The 16213-nt window shown below is 32.5% G+C and overlaps 1 protein-coding gene across 1 annotated transcript in view; it reads right to left on the bottom strand.

Moving 5' to 3' along the window:
* The window catches only part of Csmd3 (CUB and Sushi multiple domains 3), a 942208-nt gene that overhangs the window by 859165 nt on the left and 66830 nt on the right, over positions 1-16213 (bottom strand).

Below are 16213 nucleotides of genomic sequence, written 5' to 3' on the forward strand. Positions count from 1 at the left end.
CTACATGTGTGAGTATAGTTTACTGAAATGTTTTGTATATTTTTTGTCATATTCATTGTCTCCTCCCCCATCTCCTGCCAGCTTTTCTTTCCTACCCCCAAAATTATATGTCTTTTTTCTTCCTGAATCATGAAGTCCAATTTGTGCCAACAATATATTCTTGGATGTATGGCCTTTCACTGCAGGGTGGTTGGCTTACCCGGGCTACTACACTCTTAGAGAAAAGAAATTCTTTCTACCAGCAGCTATCCGCAGCCAACAGCTACTCTGTCAAGATTGGGAATTCTTTGTAAACTTCCCTCATTCATGCTGAGATTTGATCTGGCTCAAGCAAGTCTTATGCATGCTGTCACAACCATAATGCTGTTGTGAGTTCATATGCGCAGCTATTTTGGAAAGTTTAGAAGACTAGAAAACACTGCTGGGTTTTTGCTGGGTCTTGTTTGTTGATTGGTTGGTTGGTGGGTTGGTTTACTCATCTTCTCCTGATGTCTACACTTCTCAGTCCTACTATTTGCAATAATCTGTGAGTCTTGAGGAAAGTATGTGATGCAGACATCACATTTATTCTCTGCATCTTGTCCAGGTATAGAGTTTTGTGCTGATCACCATCTGCTATAGAAGCTTCTCCACAGAGGTCCCAGGGATGGATAAATTTATGGGCGAGTCACTAAGAGTAAGTTCAATACTATGACCAATTAGCAGAATACTGTCTTTCAGAATATAGGCACTGAAGTAAAATAGGTCACCAACATATGCTCTACAGCTTTCTAGTTTAATAAACCTGGGAAACTGTGAAATAGTCTGTGTATGGTTTAATCATGTATAAAATGATATTAAAATAGTAATTATTCAATATAGTTGTAATAAAACCGAATGATATTAATTAATTTAAAATATTTGAAAACTGGCATGGCACACATCAATAGTTGCTATAATGTTAACTTAAATTTTATAAATACTTTATACAGAAATATTTCAATATATTAAAACATAAACTTTATAATGTATTTATTTGTCATTGATTATTTGTGTTCATATTTTTATTCAACTAACACATATTGTGTACTCTTTTTATATGCGGATTGTGTGTATATTTGTGTTTGTGTGTGTTTGTTTATGTAGGTGTGTCCATATGCATCTATGAATGTGTATGTGTATACATATGCATCCAAGTGTGTACGTGTGTGTGAAGGCCAGAAGCAGATATTGGGTATCATCCTATATTATTATCCATGTTATATTTTGAAGCAAAGATCCTCATTATACTTGGGGATTAAACATTCACCTACTTTGGCTAATCAATGAGCTGAACTGCCTGGTTCCAATTCCTCTGCACACATATTTAAGATGTACACCACCTTGCTTTTTATACTGATGCTATGAATCCAACCCCAGTTCATTATGTTGGTAGCAGATATTTTAACAACTGACCTATCTTTCTTGCCTTTTGTTATGTTCAAAAATTAAAACATTATTATAAATGTGATCAAGCATGTATCGTGTATTTGTTTATGACATATGAATGTGTATACGTATACATATGTATAAGAAAATATGTTTTTACCATTAAATAACATAAAATTGTATTGTCTGCTGTTGATTACTTATAATAAAGAAGCAGACAATTTTAATGAACTATGGAAAAGAGCAAAAAGTCCTGAGCATTGAGGTTGAAATCAAAGTACTAGGACATATATATTTGACATGTTGAATTCTGCCCTTGGGTTTCTATTGCTGAGATGAAACACCAAGACCAAAGCAATTGAGAGAGGAAAAGGTTTATTTGGCTTACACTTACAGATCATTGTTATGAAAAGAAATCAGGACAGAAATTCAAACAGTCCTATCTATAACCCTATCATATGGAGACATTTCTTAATTGAGGTTCCCAAATTTTTGGCTACTTTACCATGTTTCAAGTGGATGCAAAACTATCCAGCACACTTCCACACTTAACCTTTGACCAAATCAACTGAGGAATAGTATGATGTGTCATTCATCTGAATGATACCCTCATTCTCATTCCTTGCAAAACATACTCAAAACTTATTCAGAAGTGTGAGTAGCATTAGAATTTAGATAGTCATATGTTTCCTCTAAGTTATATAATTATTTTTTTCTGCTTTTTAAATCTTGTCATCTTAATATAACTGTGACGTTTCCTATAACTCTGCTGGAATAAATGTTTAATTTGAAGTAATCTACTATGAAAGCTGGGTTTATTTTTCTTGTTTGCTTCAATAAACTTCTTAGTCATCAATCAAAATCTAGCTGCTATCTCCATGTATTGACAACTACAATCAAGTATATCTATCAACCCACAAAAGTAAGCATAACTCATTAAAGTATTGTTTGAAAGCATGAATTATTTCTTATAAAATTGCTCTATCTCTGTTCTCCTCAATGTTACATATATAATGGATGGCATGATTTACATTCTTAGAACATTCTTGTTTAATTATTTGTTTGTTTCTATGGTATAGAGTTAGTGATATCACTGCTATGGTCTTAGAGTGAAATGATTCTCAGAAGTACATATGATTAAATACCCCAGCTGGTGGTGCTCTGCTGGAAAGGTATGGAAACTTCTGGCTACAGGTTCTAGCTGATAGTCACAGGACCACAAGTGTAGCTAGGTGAAATTCGGGAAAATCAAATTCAAAATCAAGGGCTTTGACACATGCTCAGAAGAGTTGTTAAAAGACCAATTCATGTTACTGCTGTCGTATAAGTTAGTCACTCCAACCACCACAAGCTCTACCATACCTTTCTCATCATAAGGCTGACTAATATTAAATAGTGATTCCATGAACTCTGTCTCCAAGGAATTTGTATTACTAAGAATATAATTATGTTACCTCCACACTCTAGATATAAAATTTGGTGTTGTGACTTTCTTTCACGCTGAGGACAAACAGAAAGAATGGAAACAAGCAACCTCAGAAGGTAGGATGTAGGAGGTGAAGGTACCTTCTGGAATGTACCAGAGACCTGGGAGGTGAGAGACTCTCAGGTTTCAAAGAAAGGAACTTTAGATAAAATGCCCTACAGTGGTCAGAGGGAACTTGTAGAGTCCACCTCCAGTAGAAAGACAGGACAAAGTTGCCATCTCACAGTCAAAAACACTGACCCACAAGTGTTCTTATCTGAAACATTTGCAGGGTTAAATATCGAGAAGAGCCTGAGGGAAAGAAGGTCCAGGGACAGGCCCAAATTGGGATCCAGCTCAAGGGGAGGCCCCAAGGCCTATCACTAGTACTGATGCTATGGTGTGCCCTGTGAAAGGCCTAACAAGTAGCTGAAAGAGTAAGATGAAGATATTTGTACACAATCAATGGACAGAAGCTGGTGACCCCTGTTGCTGAATTAGGAAAAAGCTAGAAGAAGCTGAAAAGGAGGGAGACCCTATAGGAAGACTAGCAGTCTCAACTAACCTGGACCGCTGAGATCACTCAGACACTGATCCACCAACCAGGCAGCATACACCAGCTGATATGAAGCCACTGACACCTATACAGGAGAGGATTGTCTGGTCTGGATTCAGTGCAAGAAGATGCACCTAACTCTCTAGAGACTTAAGGCCCCAGGAAGTGGGAAGATGTGGTTGGGTGGGGGCAGGGTTTGGGGAAGTGGGGGACATCTTCTTGGAGACAGGAGCAGCTTGGGGGAGGAGGAGGTATGGGATGAGGAACAGTCAAGGGCAGACAAAAAAAGGCATAAAGACTGGATTATAAAAAGAGACTAAAGAATAATAAAAAAGATTTATTTTTTCTAATAATCATTTCATCAGATATTTAAAATCATTTACTCCTAATATGTCTTAAACTTATTGTATAAAATTAACATGTGTTATTTGAGGCAAAAATGTTAAATATGACACTCAAACAAAAATCTCTCATTAGTTTATTGATATAACATCCTCTAAAATAGCAATCGATGTAATTACCACAGAAGGAGTGGGATGACTTTCTGTCACTTCCAACATGTAGGGGAAAAAACAATAGTTGTATACAGCACAATTCTTCATTTTGGGGTCTAGTACAGACTTATTCCTTTAAATGTATGACTCACCTTACCTTATTGCTTTATTATAATTTTGATTACACACAATTCAATTGCTATATAATGTTATTTCATTTGATTATTTGAACGTACCATTGGAAGCTTTATGCAATGTATTAAATTTCACCTTGAAACATGAAGATTTCTCATTATCAGCAATGTAGAGTAAAATAAACAGCATAGTTTTTTGTCTCTTAAATCTTTTTATGATGCTGGTGGGTACAAAATGATGACTTCAGAGGAAGAGGGATTAAAATTCAACAGTTTTCCAGTGCTAGGTTAAATATATGTTTATGAGAATTGCAAAGAAGTCATGAAAAGCAATGTTGTTTACAAATCCCCAGGGTTCTCAAAATAGGCCACCAAAGTAACTAAAAGATACTGGAGAGAGAAGATAGGAAGCTAATTTCCTTAAGTCGTTTACAGAAAATAACTAGAAAGGACATGTAGAAAATTGTGTGTGTGTGTGTCTGTGTGTGTGTGTGTGTGTGTGTGTGTGTGTGAGTGCATGTGTGTGTGCATGTGTATGTGTGCCACAATTATTAAGTCTTATCTTAATGATTAATTTAGCTGCCTTTTCCACTATATTTTTATGTCATTAACAGTATTATAAATATACAATGGAGCCTAGACCTTAGTTTGTAAAATGACATATTTGTATGAGAATAATAAGACTAGTAGATAGAAAAATATGATGAATAGATATGAAAGAAGTAGGAGCTTAGAATACAAAGGGAGTTTTAAAGCTTTGGCTATTCCTGAAAACCCTAAGCAAAAACCTCTTCATAATGTATTGTAACATTTTTTTCTTAGCAACATTTACCATGTAGTGAGTCTGAACTCTTGGTCTCATACTGATGTCAGCTTGTTGTAAGTAAATCCTGACAAAAATTAGTACCTGAGTATCAACTAATCTCTTTAACCCCACAAATGTTAAAATTGGCATGAAGTAATTGAGCCATTACATGATTTAAAACGTAGCTGCAATTTCGATGTAAAGAAGTTTGCCCATGTGAACATAATTTTAGATTGCAAAAATATTCTGCAATTTTATCCTTGCAAATCAAAAAGCAGTTACTCACATGCCATTTATAAGTCTATTTGACAAAGCAGATGTCTGACCTGGAGTCATGCCTGTCACACAGATGGTCCAGCCTGAGGTTGATTTCCATAGCTCTTGTCTCCTTTGTCTAACCAGTGCTTTACAATGATTCACTTAAACTTGACCTAGACACAAGTAGCTTTTCGAAACAACATACTTCTTTGTGCACTATTGTTGTATTGTCTTGTTTAAATATAAAACATGCCTTTGCAGGAAGAAGCAACTTGTAGCACCAACATAACAAGAATGTTTTTGCTGAGGAGTTGAGATCTTAAAAAAACCTCCCTGAAAAATTGTGCTTTTGTCTTTATACTCTGTAAGTAGATGATAAAAACTGTATATATTCAAATAAAAATTTTGACAACTGCACCATGGGATGTACTATCAGAATTATTCTCTGATTGTTTCTTTCCAGTTTCATTCTATTAATGAAACATCATTCTATAACCTGGACACCTTAGATCTCTCAGACACTGGATCACCAACCAGGTAGCATACACCAGCTGATATGGGGCCCCCAACTCATATATAACAGAGGACTGCTAGTTCTGGCTTCAGTCATAGGAGATGCACCTAACCCTTAAGAGACTGGAGGCCCCAGGGAGTTTAGTGGTCTGGTGAGGTGATGATGGGGTGAGGACATCCTTGTGGAGACAAGGGTGGAGACAAGGGTTCAGGGAGAAGGTATGTGATGTGGAACAGTTGGACCAGGAGGGAAATAAAATCTGTAGTATAAAAGAAAAGAAAAATAATAATTAAAAATGAAAATGAAAAACATTACTGCATTTATTTTAAAATGCAAAGTGAAGTTCAATTATTTTCTTAATATATTTGCATAATAATACACATATATACATGTATATATATATTATGTGAATTTTATACATTTTATTATCTTTATTTTCTTCATTAAATACAGGGACAATAAAACTAACAATAAAGAAAAATAAACAATATAGCTGAATACTTGAAGATCTGAAGTCCTCTATAAGAAAAGTAAGCACTTTGAGACTCCTTTACTAATTACTTTTGAAAAGAAGGGTAATAGTGGGGCTGAGAAGATGGCTCAGGAGCTAAGAGCACTTGTTGCAGAGGAACTGTGTTGTTTCCCCTAGCACCTACACAGTGATGATAACTTAACTCCAGTTTCAGAGCCAACAACAGCTGTTGCTGCTCTGCAAGGATACAAGGCACACACAATAAACACATACACACATGAAGAAAAATACTCACACACATAAAATAAGAAAACAATGTTAAAAAACAAGGCTAACATCAAGTCATAAAGACAATAGGTAGTGACCATGGAGGTATGTTCCTAAGACCTGAATTTACTTCACAGGTGTAATGGTGGTGAGGACTCAAGGGACACATGTCACTAATTTAACTCATAGAGATTACATATATTGTCAGGATAGATCAAAAGGGAAGGAGAAAGTTAGAGCTAACAATGGAGGAAGTTCATTCTTACTGAATAGTGCTCACGGTACTAGAAGGTACTTTGCATGCTAACAAATTGAAGGGTACATATACCCTTCATTTTACAATGTTGACTTGCCTAAGAGATATGTTGTTAGTATAGTGACATAAACTATACTAACTAATCAATATTTGATTTGATTTAAGGACAACTGGATCAGATGAAACCTTATCTGACATACACTGCTTGGCTGTATTGCCAACACAAAACAAACTCAACAACTTCTTTGGAGTTTGTCTCATAATATTGTATCAGAACATTGTTTAATTTGTTTCCTTTTGGTTTGGTTAGGTTTTTTTTTTTTTTTTGTATTGTTGTTTCTTTGTTTTTTTAAACTAACAGGTCTGATGAGGATATACTATGGGTTCCAGTTTTGTCCATTTTTCTGGTATCCCCATTATGTGTTTCTCATACTTTCTCTATGGATCTTTTTCTTCTAATTTTTCTAGTAGTCTTACCTCATTATTCTAGTTTGCTTTTTATTCTTTACTTTGTTTTATTTTATTGCCATTCCCATATGTTAGATACCTATTTTTTTTCTAAATAGGGCCAGGTTTTGGATGAAGGAAATGTGGGGTGAATTGAAAAAAGCTGAAGACTTGGACTAGGGAAACCTATAATCATTATGTATTGAATAGAAAGATCCATTTTTTTAATTAAGGAAATCCAAAATGACAAAGAAAGAAAGAAAAAAGAACATGACTTAAATTTCCAAATTGTATTCCTATGAGTAGACATTGAAACATCCTGAAAAATTTTGTATTTTTACATCATCTGAGTTCACCAACCATTTTCTAAATTTTAACCATTTAACACAATGATTTTATCAAATCATGCTATTGCTTTATCTCTTCCAATTTTTTTTTAAATTAGCAATTGATGTTATAAACCAAATTATAGCTCCTATTCTTTCTATTTTGAATAATTTACTTTTCCTTCTTAAGGATATACCTGTCATTAACTAATCAATGATCTACTGACTGTGCAGTTACATATTTAATCTGCACACTCTCTATATTTAATAGCAACCTTACCATATTTCCATATTTGTAAGTATAGTTCTCTGGCAAATAATAAATGTTTTAAAAGAAACTTGACATGTGCTATCACGATGTCATTCTCAAATAATATGATGAAATGTACATTAATTTTGCAGTAAAATCTAGCACTTAAATTCAATTCCTTGAAAGAATTGGGATGAATCCATGAGAATTCTTCAGATTATACTCATATGACTAACTATGCCTTCTTATGATGTCTTAGTTGATGGACATAATACTTGAATTCCAAAGAAACTGAAGGGAAGTAGCTAAATCAAGATCTCATTGCAAGGTATTTAGTATGTTATGGTGTAATTTTTCAAGGACTCCAGCCATTAAACATTACAATATAATATCCACAACATTTTCTTCCTTCCATGTATATTCAATATTCAAAAGGTTTAAATTCTCCCAAAGTAATTTCAGCAAATAATTCAGCCATTCAAAGAATTAACCAATCCTGTAACCTTCATATGTAATTGTATCTGTTTTATTAATGATTGAGTAATGTCTGTGACATATAAGATCTTCTTGATGGTGAAAAAATTAGTAAATAGAGTAGAATTTGACTGTCAAAATTAGCAGTTTCAGTTATCTTTATGAAGTCATATTTATCATTCAAGTTTTATTTGAAACACTATATTCTCTAATGATAAAATTTTATGACAGTGAATCTACTGTCTATGTATACAAATTTCAGAAACTCTTTTAAAAGGTTTTGTTTATAAATATGTTTAAAATGCTTTTGTTTCCTAATTTCTTAATATTCACAGTTTATGATTTTTTAGATGATATATATATATAACGCTTTGTCTTAAATGAGTAAAAAAAAAACCCTGTTTTTTGTTTTTGACTTTGGTGGTATTTTTCTTCTAAGACTATTAGAAATGTAACCATTAATTATACTGTATAACTATAGGCATATAGAGTAATAAAACACACAGGAAGGAGAGGGAAAGAAATGGGTGGTGGGTTAATAAGAGTCTTCTGACAAAACTTACTTATCCATAACTAGAGTAAAAAGTTACTAGAAGGCTACATACAGAGAGACAGGCTATTTTATTATTGAGGAGTGAGCAATTCATGAGCCCTGAAGTGGGTTGGCTAGTACCGTGGTTCCTCAATTGCACCACAGGGCAGCTGGCCAGAAGACAAAGTAACAGCTACATGTACTATATAAGCTAAATGAAAGCAGATAATTATACGTGCATAGAATTGACACTAAGCAAGGACATGAGCTGTGTAGTATTATGTGAATTGGAAAGATGGTTTTGTATCTCAGATATCTCAATGAAATGAGTTTTACTTGATGTTAGGATTTTAAGAACATTTTTTATGAAATATTTCATTAGTAAGCAGATTTGAAATAGCCATTTTGTTCATTTAAATGTAAACTTTATAATGATATCTACCATATACATTTATCTTCAAAAACTGTAGTTATAGTCTGTGTTCATAAAAATTGTAGTAAATGATAAGGTGTTGCCCTAGTGATGTAGACATATTGGCAAAATATATAGCTAAAGTAATCTGATCTCATAAATAGTATAATAACTCTACTTTGGCCATTCATAGGAAGCACATTGAAATTATAAATGGCTGTTGTAGGCTTTAAAAACAAAAAGTAGACTTCAGATATAACAGAGAGAGTATATTAGTTCCCAAAACTGCCTATGACTTCTGTTGTCTAAAAATTTCATGCTATATTCATAGTCAGTCCAAGATAGACCATTTGTACTGGTTACATACAACCATAAATTACATATGGTTCCATATAATACAAATTATTGTGTTTTAATTTCCACATCTATATTGTTGGTCATTTGTCTGGGCTTCATAGCATGTGCAGACAAGGCTTGACTGCTGAGTTTACTACTGAGGCTATCATGTTGAGAATGGAGCCTACTACAGAGAAGAAAATCATCAAAGCACTGTTGAACTGAGTTAACTGTCTATACAAAAACATTTCTGTGGGAGGTGGAGTTAATGGGTTCTGGGTCCTTTGGTTTCTGATGTTTGCAGCTAATACATGGTTAGAAATTAAAGACAAACAGAATTGCTAGTGAAGACCTTTTTTAAAGAGTTTGTCTCTCTAACCAGATGTTTGAAAATTGCCTAAAGCAGGTGCTGAACAGAAAATGATAACATCTGTTGACTCAATTAGAGTAAGTTTAAGATCATTTAACATCTTTGAACCTCAGTTTCAATCAACTCTTACAGATTAGTGAGATAGGAGAAAACAATCTGTAAAGTCCCTTCAAGTTTTAAAATTCTATCATTTTTAATACCTTATTTCTTCTAGATGATGATTAGATATAGTCACATAATCTTCAATTTATATGAGAGACTGAGAAATATTCTATATGAACGTAAGATAGATGTCATTAGAATCACACGGTTATGAGTTTAGATACTTTAGTTTTACATCCAGAAAATTTAATGCAAAAATTCTCTACATTAAAAATAATGTATGAAATAGCAAACACAAAAGTAATGAGCACTTTCACAAATGAGATCTTACTGCTTCCAACATTTTCAAGACATTTCATTTAAATAACTTACACCACACTGAACATCACACAGTTTTTTAAGTACTGATTCCCTACTGGTTTGTCTCTAATACTGATCCTTAGTTTGTTTCTAATAGCCTTTTCCTTATTTGAAATTCTCACATGTTTGAAAATTGCTATTCACTTATGATAATTTCACTAAAATCCCTATTTATAGCCTTAAGAAAAATGTTCTCTGCTATCTTAATATTTTATGTCTGTTGAATATAAAATAATCCTAATTTTATCATTTAGTTAGTTAATGACTCCTTAATCCTTGATATCTATTTCATTTATATAAATATAAAGATGTAACTATATAAAATTGTGAAATTGCAAACATAGGTATATTTCAGTTCCATCTTATTTAAAATGTTTAACATATATTAATATACATATTTGTCTATAAAGATATATGTAATAATAAGTTTCATGTATTATTTTAATTAATGCATTTTTCATATATATTTATCAGTTTTATAATTTTTTTATACAAAATAAATTATAAAAGTAATTTTTATACTTTTATACTGATAGTGGGAAATATTGTATCACCATACACCCACAGTTCCAAAACCATAGTGCCAATTTACATGATGACAATAAGTATATATTACTATAGATGTTAAAATATTTGTTTGCCAATATTTTTATGCAAAAATTGCATCTCAACTGTATTCCTGTAAAAGCATTTGTACACAAAATTTAGATTGGTTTCTTTGTTTCAGCCAATGTAAATTTAAACTTCAATTTGTTAGCAGAATTTATCTCTGGAGACTTTTCATTCACTCGAATAGTTACTGAGAACAGCAAAGATTAGACAGAATATAAAGACAAGTGAAATAATTTCCTTCATAAGGAAGAGAAAAAAAATGAATGCACTCGTGTTGCATGTATGACTTGTAGCTAGCTATTTTTATTCTTAGTTCAGAATACAACCTAGGGAATACTACTGCTTATAGTGGGGTGCTCTTCACACATGAATTAACAAGTGAGATGTTTCCCCACATGAATATCCAAAGGCCAACACTGGTTTAATTATTTCAAAACTGAAACTGTCTTTCCATGTGATTTCAAATTATGCAAAATTAAGGCTTGAAACTAGACATTGTAATCTACCTTTTGTCAATTAGATACACAAACACAACATTTTAAAACATACCTTTCTATTTTTGCCACAAGGCCACAAGTTCATCTCATAATAAAAAATATAGTACAAGATTATCTTAAACATTTATGCATACAAATGTTAACAGTATATCTAAAACATTTATTATATATGTATATTATATATATGTACATTTATATACATGTGTATATATTATATATGCATATTATGTATATATGTATTTGGGCACATATGCATGTATGTATGTTATGTACATATGTATATATGTTATATGTACATGTGCATGTTATATGAATATGTATGTATACATACATTTATATATACATACTTGTACATATATATATATGTTTTTGTAAAACCCAATACTTTAAATATCCAAAACATTTATGTGTACATACAGATTACATATAAGTATCTGAAAGCGGAAAACGAAAAAAGGAGACGATGCAATTGTATAATAATCTAAGAAATATTTTTTAAAATTTCAAAGTGTCTTAATTGTGTAAATTTTGTAAATAGTGTTCTAAAAAACAATATAAACAAAAAAACCCCTCACAATTCTGTAGTGTAACAGGAATCCTCCTGTAGCTGCCTGTCCTATATCTGGGAATGACTCATATCTGGATTCAAAAAGGCCTGTGCTGTCTCATTTTTCTAGCTCTGCCTACTGCCGAGCTTAGAGTTTTTCTCATAAGTCAAATCAATTCCATATATACAACTCTCCTTGGCAGATGTCTCTCAGTCTTTGTGTCTACTGTATCCTGTCATCTCTCATGCATTTGTGGCTTTGCCTTTACCAGCAGGCATCTAGTACAGGGACTCTTAAAATACTACAAGGTGCCAATATTTAGTTGTACATCTAATCCTCTCCATCTTGTATTTTCATGTGTTCAGAACAAATAGTACTTGATGGTGCTTATACATTGCTAAGGTGTAGCTCACGATATAGTTTGGCCCATTTACAAAACAACTTGTATATACTGACCCGAGGCTAGAAGTTCATGTTGTAAGGGTGAAGCTCAGATTTCACCTCAGTGATATTGGTCTCTTTGACAATCACAGCACTTTCTTCAGTCCTACCATGATCAGAACTTAGGGATGCTTTGTGAAATATTAAATGAAGAATCCTTAGTTTCATATAAAAACTTTGCCTCTCTCTTAAACCTCATAAGCCATGTCTGAACCATTTTTTCTCAGTGTTCTTATTTTTCAAGCTTCTACTACAATGGGTCATTAAACTCTGAACACTTAATAGCTTTTTCAGCTGAAAGTTTTAAAGTCTTCCAAAGACTCAAAAAAAAAAAAAAAACCAAAATGGCTTGGTTCATTCCAGGAATACACCCTTGTCATGGAACTGATTTCCATGTTAGTTTCATATTTACTTCTGTGTCAAATATTCCTAGAAAAGACATCATAGCACATAATGAAATATGTAAGCATATTTGGCTTACAATTTCAAGGTATGTTCTAACATTTTTGGAAAGTCAGTGCAGGAACTCAGTCCCTTCACATCCACAGTCATAAGCAGAGAGAAAAATGAGTGTATCAGTGCTATCACATTTCATCTTTAGGAATTTTCCACCTTTATACAAAGTTCAGGGCACATACTATGGAATGGTGCCACACTTAATAGACTGTGTCTTACACCAATTAACAAGAAAATCTCTCACAAACAAACCACAGGCCAACCTGATCGAGACAGTTCATTCAATAAAATGTTCTACTCAAGTGATTCTTGATTTTTGCAAGTTGACATTTAACCACTTGTAAATGAAAATTTAGTTTCTTCCAGAAGAGTGTCTCTGGGGAAATCAATGACTTAAAAGTAGGCCATATGCCCACTGGAATAGAAGACCAAAACAAAAATGAACTCGATGGTATTTTTGGAGGTAATTTTTCTCAAACATAAGGCTATCAACATTTTCAAATTTTAACTTATTATTGATATATATATATACATATATATTCAATTAATACATAATATGTGTGTATATGTATCACACAATACTTATATACACATATATGTGAATTTATATAATCATATATTTTCAAAATATATTCATATATATGATTATAAATATTCACATATATCAGTGCAGTGTATGTGAAAAAATATATATGTAAATATATATTCTCTTTTTAATCTACTAATCCCTTGTATATGTGTTACAACTTCCAGTTTAGATTTTTTTTTTGGATTCCTGACTGTATGAATAAAGGGGTCTCTGTCTCCTATGCCTTACCTTGGGCTCTTTTTCTTCTGTTTGTTTCTTTTATCTAACTCTCATGTGTTAGGCTTCAACTATTTTATTTTAGTGTGTTCTTTTATTATTATCTATTATAAGCCTGTCTGTTTTCTCATAAGAAAAAATAAAGGGATCCAGATGGAAGGGGAGGTAGGGAGGAACTCAGAGGAGGGGAGGGGAGGGAAACAGTAATCAGAATATAATATGTGAGGAAAAATCTATATTCAATAAAAAGTTGACATTTAACACTGACCATTTTTGTCAAAGATATCAATAATGATACTATTAATGGTAATACATACTTATTTGAAAGTATACATGAATTATCCTGATTGTCACTTAACATCATAATAAAAAAATAGTAACTAAATAAATTGAAAATGAGGTCTAATATACTCATTTCCAGTAAAGGGTCATGTAATGATGATGCTGCAATGTCTGCGGGGCACATTTTAAGTAACAAACAGCACAGGTTGGCAATAAATTTAAATGTGAACATGTGAAGTTTGCATCTCTCATCTGGTTAAAAAATTTACTACTTATCAAATCCTTTTCATCCATGGAATAGGAGGACTGTTCAGTGAGATGGACAATAACATTAGGGTAGTACAACACCTGGCCTTCACTATGGTCTTCGGTCATCCATAAGTGACATTTATTGGCTCATTGGCTGTTTTACAAATATTACTCATATATATATATATATATATATATATATATATATATATATGAACCCAAACTGAAAAGAGAAACTTTCTGAGTGATTTTATTGTAAGTGTTCTTCCCATAAATGTGTTTCCAACTGCAACAGATTTAATGTTTCATAACATTATGCTTTTATGTAAGGGGAACATTTCATTTTCATCTTTCTATTTTCTGCCTTGGAAATATTTTTTAAAGTTAAAGAAAAATTATATTATGAATATCCAGGTAGCTAAGATTACTGGATAGTTACAAAATATACTGATTAAGCCTCACAGATTTTAAATTTATTTTTTTCTGTAATATCTGGAGGCCAATTTAATGTTTTAATAAGACAAATTTTATTTATCACATCAAATATGTAATATCTAATAAGACATATAGATATATCATAATATATACGATATATAGATGTAAGTAATTAATAAGTAATTCAGTTGTGCTTGAATATAATAACTTTTGAAAGTTTAATATACAAAGAATAAAAGAATTACACTTTAGAAAATAAACTTGAAAAGCTACATTTATCAAATAAAGAAAATGCACAGTAAAATATGGAAAAATTTTTAAAGTTCCAATACTTATTGATAAATGGTAATATTTTTCTGGAGTCTGTACCAATTGAGAACATATATGCAATTATCAACAAAAATAGAACCATAAAAGAAAAGGTAAGTAATAGTAAAAGCCATGATCAGTTTCTTTACTACAGGGACTAGCGCTATAGTCCAAGGTTCCTGACAGTCAATATATATATAAATGGCTTGGAATTTGTGGCCCATAGAGTGCTGAGTTTGAGGGTGTGTGCTCCACAAAACCTTTATTATCACTAAAAAAAATTAAGAACTTAAAAAGTCATGAATCTTGTAGACTAAAGAGGCTGAATATCATCTGCTATTTACAGTACACAGACATCAGACTTTTGTATCATGAAACAACAGATAACAATTATACTAAGAGAAGTTTCAGAATTTTTTATACTAGTTCCCAATATCATTTCATACAAGGTAAAGGGAAGAGGTAAAGTTACTACCTTAAACTAAACATTTCTATTTCCTTAAAATCACACGAAGCTTTATAGTTAGCAATAAACATATCTTGTCTTTTAACAAAATATTTACTATTGCCTCCTTTTTGAAATATTATACCTTAACTATTTTCCTTGAAAATAAAGTTCAGAAAGAAGACAGTTAGCACCTTGGATTGCAAACAGAAGTCTGAGTGACTTGTGAAGAATCACCTCATTGCATTATCCACGTCTCATTGTCAGGATACCTTGGCTTCTGGAGAATTTTCCCTCGAGTGCGCTGCTAGTCAACCCATCAAATTAATCTTAGTGACAGACACTGGCATCAGATCCATTCAATGTGTGCCATGTAGAATTTAATTAAGGTGACAACAAAGGACTCTAAGCAGAAGGATGCTGTCAAGCTACAGAATTGATAGGAGTCATGCTTGTTAGAAGCCCAGATGAGCAAAGATGCTTAAGTGTCATGACCTTGCAACAGGCATCCGCCTCCTCACAAGGTGTGACTAGAAGTAGCAGCAGTGATGGGAGACGAGATCTGTATGACTAGGCTCCTTTTCTCTCTTCCTCATTCACAAGATAAAATTCATTGTCTTCAAGTATACATTCATACATTTGTAATTTTCAGACGACAAAATGTGTCAGAAGAGATTAGTAAGCGTACATATCAAAATATTAATTTATATTGTTTATATTTTTCCTCCAAGTAACTTCTGTGACTTCTCCATTCTAATAATTAGTATTTTTGAGTTCTTCTATGAAATATTACCAAAAAGAAAAATATTATTGATGGATAGATGATAGATAGATAGATAGATAGATAGATGATAGATTAGAGATACTGGTACTTTTCTTAATTTGAGACAAACATGA

This window comes from Arvicanthis niloticus, chromosome 13, assembly GCF_011762505.2.
Source record: "Arvicanthis niloticus isolate mArvNil1 chromosome 13, mArvNil1.pat.X, whole genome shotgun sequence".
In the NCBI taxonomy this organism is placed as follows: Eukaryota; Metazoa; Chordata; class Mammalia; order Rodentia; family Muridae; genus Arvicanthis; species Arvicanthis niloticus.